Source organism: Dipodomys spectabilis, unplaced genomic scaffold (genome assembly GCF_019054845.1).
Source record: "Dipodomys spectabilis isolate Male_0828 unplaced genomic scaffold, ASM1905484v1 ptg000492l, whole genome shotgun sequence".
NCBI classification, from domain to species: Eukaryota; Metazoa; Chordata; class Mammalia; order Rodentia; family Heteromyidae; genus Dipodomys; species Dipodomys spectabilis.
The window spans coordinates 294,120-300,477 of record NW_024871169.1 but is presented as its reverse complement, the minus strand read 5'-3'; positions in this window follow the sequence as shown (position 1 = coordinate 300,477).

Below are 6,358 nucleotides of genomic sequence, written 5' to 3'. Positions count from 1 at the left end.
ATTAGACTTTCCTGGGTTGAGGTATGGGTCCAGTAGTAAAGCTTTAGTCTAGCATGCACAAGGCCCTAAGCTTAATCCAGATACCACAAATGTATGTCAAAATAAAACCAATTACAGCTTCTCATTAAAAAAAGGTTTTACTGGGTAAGGAAGGTGGCTCAGTGGTAGAGTGCTTGCCTTGCATGCATGAGGCCCTGGGTTCAATTCCTCAGCACCACATAAGCAGAAAAAAGCTGGAAGTGGCACTGTGGCTCAAGTGGTAAGCTGCTATCCTTGAGCTGAAGAGATGAGGGAGAGTGCCTAGGCCCAGCCCCATGTGACGGACCAAAAAAAAAAAGGTTTTACTAAATGGAATGTGTTATGGTTTGTTTTACCTGTTTATCTTTTTGTTATACTTGATATTTGTTTTTAAATTAAGCAATGTATTAATTATATTTTAAAATTAAATTTGCTAATTAATACATTGATTAATTTACTTTTATTGTGCTGGGGATTGAACTCAGGGCACTGTCCCTGAGCTTCTTTTACTCAAGGCTAGCATTCTACCACTTGAGCCACATCACTGCTTTTGGTTTTTTGTTTATGTGGTACTGAGAAATCGAACCTAGGGCTTCATGCATGCTAGGCAAGCACTCTACCACTAAGCCACATTCCCAACTCTACCTTTTTTAAAACTTTGTTTTTCATATAAGATTCCATGATAACTTTGTTAGGGCTGCTTTGAACCACGAAATTCTTCCCTGCCTCCAAAATAGCTGGAATTACAAGCATGTGCCACCACCACTGGCAGAACTTTATTGGTATGGTGCCAGTTAAGAGTCCATATTTGCTGTGAGACTCCTAGAATTGTTGCTTATTCCACCCCTGAATTTCTGAGACCAATGTCATAATTAATTTCTCTTAACAGGGTGTTCAATTGTAAAACTGCATATCATCACCAACATAGAACACAAAGAGGACCCATGGTTTGTAGAGAGTGAGTTGTTGAGTTGAATCTGTCTGGGCAAGTGAGAATTGGTGGGTTGAATATCTAGGATCACGAGGGTGAGCCAGCAGAGCCTAGCTTCTGTCTCTTTCTGAAATGGCCCATCCCCTCTCATATGAATTCTGTTGCTAACCTCAACCAGGATGGGATACCAAAGCTGAAAAAATGAGAAAAGATAGAATAGAAAAGCATGGAACTAGGGTTCCAACTCTCACTGGCTGCTGATCCCTGAGCTCTCCTAAGCAAGTTTAGTTAGTTCAGCATAGAGAAGGTTTCTATAGGTATGTGTAGAAAACAAGGCATCAGTCTATCTTGTGGTTGCAATCATTAACATAAGACATAGTTTGTGCACATAGTAATAACTAACTCTGTAGGTAGGGAGCAGTGAGAAGCGGTGGCTGTAACATTCATCTTATTGCCATTGTCTCAAGCATCATATGGTCTGATCAACTGTGACTGAGACATCATCCAGTCCAGTTAATTGTAACTTTCACATTGATCTTGCCTTGCCTGTTTTGACCATTCCAGTGTCCAGTTCTCAGTCTTTGGAGAACTGACAAGGTGGCATTCCAATGTCTTAATACCTTCCTGGTCTCACAGCTTGGCTTGAGTCTGTTACAGATTCCATGTATGTGTGTCCCCACGGTTATTGGTACTCTGTCTTGTGGCTAAATGAACAACTTGAGTCAGTTGCATGTCTGCCAGGGAGGGTGGCTGTGGGGTGTCAAGTTAAGTGAGCAGATCTTCAAAGCTATAGAATTCCCCCCAAACCACCACAGTTGTTTTGAACTGTGGTACAAATGTTCCTCATGGACTGACATTTCTTCTCACCAATGATGCAGGATGAACACCAAGTACAGTCTGTGCAATGGCATCTGATTGTCACTCCAGCCTCTATCAGGCCGAACTTGTCATACATTGTCAGTTTTATTCTTTCTAACCAGACAGTCTATTTTTCTCACTAGTTTTGAGATATGTCCCTAAAGAGACACTGGGCCAGAGGGGAAGAGAGAGCATGTATCTGAGAATGTATCTCCACCCTGAGTTGAGAAATAGCCTCTCCTATGTGTCTTTCTCTTTTGTCTTTGTCTTTTGCTGGTGATCCCCAGCAAAGGAGCATGCTGTCTGTCTTTTCATGATCTTCCACTAAATCGCACAAGTTCTCATCTCCAGTGCACTTTCCCTATCTGGTGTCTGGTGAGATTGCCCTCTTGGTGCAAAGCTGCAGGGATCAAGGTTCACTCTGGGTCTCCTGGTTTGGGTAGGATAGTCACTTCCTTCAGAGTCTTGAAAGGGCAAAAAATATAAATAGTCCTTTTTTGTCCTGCAGGGATGGAACTTTTGGAGGAGTCTACTCTCCTCCTTCCCTTACTAAGGAGACTGGAGTTTGGAAAAAGATCCAGACCTTGATGGAATATGGAAATAAAAAATCAGGTGAGATGTTCCCTCTAGCCTAATTCAAACCATATTCGAAGGGGAAAATAAGACAACCAATCAGTGAAACAGATAAGACATAGCCAACCAACAAAATCATCGGTACTCCCTTTCAAACCTCTCCCCATCATACATCAGCTCAGCAGCAACTGTGCATGGTGTTCCTTTGTTTAGCTTGCTGCCATTTTTCTTTAGCTTCAAACCACAGTCATCAGACCGCAGCCCCCTGAGTAACTAGGCATGATCCCTTGGTGCCTGACTATTTTTATGTTTTCATGATATTTTGTGGAGGGGGGATGTGCACACGTGCATGTGTGCACGCACAAGCTAGTCCTGGGGTTTGAATTCAGAGCCTTGAGGGTTTTTTTTTCCTCAAGACTGTCTCTCTGACACTTGAGCCACAGCTGCAATTCTGGATGGTCAGTTGGAGATAAGAGTCTCGTGGACTTTCCTACCTGGACTGGCTTCAAACCACGATCTTCATATCTTAGTCTCCTATGTAGTTAGGATTACAGGCATGAGATTTCAGTGCTCAGTTTTTCACTTTTTTTTAGACAAAGTCTTGTTATGTAGCCCAAGCCAGCCTTGAGCTTCCAATATTACAATTTCTGCCTCTGGAGTACTGGCATTTCAAGTGTGCATCACTATACCAGTCTTCCTATTCTGTGAATTGTATGTGTGTATGACAGTACTGGGATTTGAACTTAGAATTCTGCTTACCAAGCAGGTGCTCTATCAGTTGAGCCATGCTACTAGCTCTTTCTTACTTTTGTTGCATTTTTATATAGGAGCTCAAATTTGTGTCCTAGCTGGCCTGAACTGTGCCTCCTCCTCCTGTTTACACTTCTGCATTTCTATCCCTGCATGGTGGCTCAGGCCTGGAATCTTAGCCACTCAGAAGACTAAGATCTAAGCATCATGGTTCAAAGCCAGCCTAGGCAGAAAAGTCCCAGTGAGACGTTTAACTTGAATTAACCACTCAAAAAAGAAAGAAAGGAAGGAAGGGAGGAAGGGAGGAAGAAGGAAGGGAAAGAAAGAAAGAAAGAAAGAGAGAAAGAGAGAAAGAGAGAAAGAGAGAAAGAGAGAAAGAAAGAAAGAAAGAAAGAAAGAAAGAAAGAAAGAAAGAAAGAAAGAAAGAAAGAAAGAAAGAAAGAAAGAAAGAAAGAAAAGAGGTAGCCAATTAACAGTCCCCAGTCATTCCATTCAGGTCTTTCCCTATATCAGCTCAGCAGCAACCTTACATGGTTCTCCATTGCCTAACATGCTACCATTTTTCTTTAACTGCATTTTAATAAATTTCTATTTTTCCTATTTTCTGGGTTATTTTGTGTATGTGTGTGCCAATACTAGGGCTTGAACTCAGGCCCTAGATGCTGTCCCTGAACTGCTTTTGCTCAAGGCTGTCGCTCTATCACTTGAGCCACAGGGCCACTTCTGGCTTTTTATGTTTTATTAATTAAAGAGAAGGGTCTCACAGACTTTGACTTTTCTTCCCTGGCAGGCTTCGAACACCAATCCTAAAATCTCAGCTTTCTGAGTAGCTAGGATTACAGGATTACAAGCATGAGCCACTGACACACTGTGTGTGTGTGTGTGTGTGTGTGTGTGTGTGTGTGTGTGTGTGTGTGTATGTGTGTGTGTGTGTGTGTGTGTGTGTGTGTGTGTGTGTGTGTGTGGGTGGGTGCTCTTGCTTAGCTTTTTTTGCCAATACTAGTTCACCCCAGCCTCCACCTGTAACTTTTTTCTAGTTAATTGGATGATAAGTGGTATGTTCTTGAGAGCTGTCCTAAAAGATGATTTTTCAGAACTGGGCACTGAGTAGGATTACAATCATGAGCCACCTGTGCCTGGCTTAATTAATTCTGTTAACTGATCTATGGCTCCAAAGATCCAGGTTATAATCCAGGGCCTTGTACATGTAGGCAGTGCCCTGCCAGTGATCTGTGCCTTTGCCCACATGTCAAGTGGGAACTGGCTCTGCTAAGAACTAGAAAGTGGCTATTTGGCCCTGTGGTCCACGTGCAACCACCACTGATGCTATTTCCTCAAGCACAGCCTTACACTACACTTCAGGTCCAGACTCAGACTAATGCCTTGGCCTTCTAGGCTTGACTCAAGAGTCCTTAAAATCAGCAGCCAGTGTATGGAGATTTCTTCATAGCTACCAGGGCAACAAACTGCACCTCTCTTCATGTTCAGGCCACAATTCTCACTTGTCTGGCATTGGTCTAGTGAAGATTTCTTTTTTTAAAAAATACAACCTGGATGCTAGTGGCTCACACCTACCATCCTAGCTACTCAGAAGGCTGGAATTTGAGGATTCTGGTTCGAAACCAGCCCTGGTACAAAAGTCTGAGAGAATCTTATTTCTAATCAACCACCAGAAAACCATAAGTGGAGCTGTGGGTCAAAGTGGTAGAGCGCTAGCTTTGAGCAAATGAGCTTAGGTACAGTACCCAGGCCCTAAGTTCAATCACAACCACACCCTCCTCCACACACACACCCCTCTATGGTTTAAGGAAGACACCCAATGTCCCCTTCATGGCACCTCCTCAGTGACCTAAGTTACTTCCAATAGGCCCTGCCTCTGAAAGATTCTGCCACCTCTCTGCAACAGGCTGAGGAACAACATTGTAAACATGTAACTTTAGAGGACATTCCAGATTCAACTGATAGGTGTGGCCATTTATTATAACTGAATGGAATGGATCACCAATTCCCTGTTGGATTGAACTATAAGCCACCTATATTTAAATATTTTCTAGTAGCCACCTTGCACTTTTGTGCTGGTACTGAGACTTGAACTCAGGGCCTTTCAGTCTCCCCATCTTTTCTTTTCTTTTTTTTTTTTTTGGGTCCGGTCGTGGGGCCTGAACTCTGGGCCTGGGCGCTGTCCCTCAGCTCTTCAGCTCAAGGCTAGCGCTCTACCACTTAAGCCACAGCGCCACTTCCAGCTTATTTTTTCTTTTTGCTTATGTGGTGCTGAGGAATCGAACCCAGGGCCTCATGCATGCAAGGCAAGCGCTCTACCACTGAGCCACCTTCCCAGCCCCTCCCCAGCTTTTCTTTACTCACAGTTGGCACTCTACTATGTGATCAATGCCTGCACTTGTGTCTTTTTGCTGGTTGTTTGGAGATCAGAGTCTCACAAATTTGGCTGCCCAGGCTAGCTCTGAACTTCAAACTTAAATAGTCCTGCCTTATGTAATTAGTGTATATTAATAAAAAATAAAAAGAAAGACTCTCTTCTGTTTTTGTGTTTTTGGGGGTGCTGGGCATGGAATCCAGATCCTCATGCATTCTAGATGAGCATTTTCTAATAGATACACTCCAAGCTCTCTCCAAACTTTTTTCTATTGTCTTTGTGTGTATGTGTGTGTGTGTGTGTGTGTGTGTGTGTGTGTGTGTGTGTGTGTGCCAGTGTGCCAATACTAGCAATTGAACTCAGGGCCTTGCTGTTGTCCCCTAAGATTTTTACTGCCCATCTACTACTTGGGCCACTCCTCAACTTTGGATTTTTGGCGTTAATTTCAGATAAGAGTCTCAAAGACAATATGTTGGAAATGACCTATACAACTTTGGGAGGAAGGAAGTCGGGATGGGGGAAACTAGAAGAGAACGAGGGAGGGGGTAACACTGTTCAAAAGGAAATGTACTCATTACTTGAATCATGTAACTGTAACCCCTCTGTTCATCACCTGTACAATAATTTTTTTTTTTAAAAAAAAGAGTCTCAAGGACTTTTCTGCCAGGAATGGCTTCAAACCATGATCCTCATATCTCAACCTCCTGTGTAGCTAATAATATAAACATGAGCCATCAGTGATTTATTTATTTATTTCTATTTATTTTTGTTTTAGCCAAGGTCTTATAGCCCAGGGTTGCTTTGAGCTTTTAATCTTCTTGCTTCTTCCTCCAGAATACTGGCATTCCAAGCAT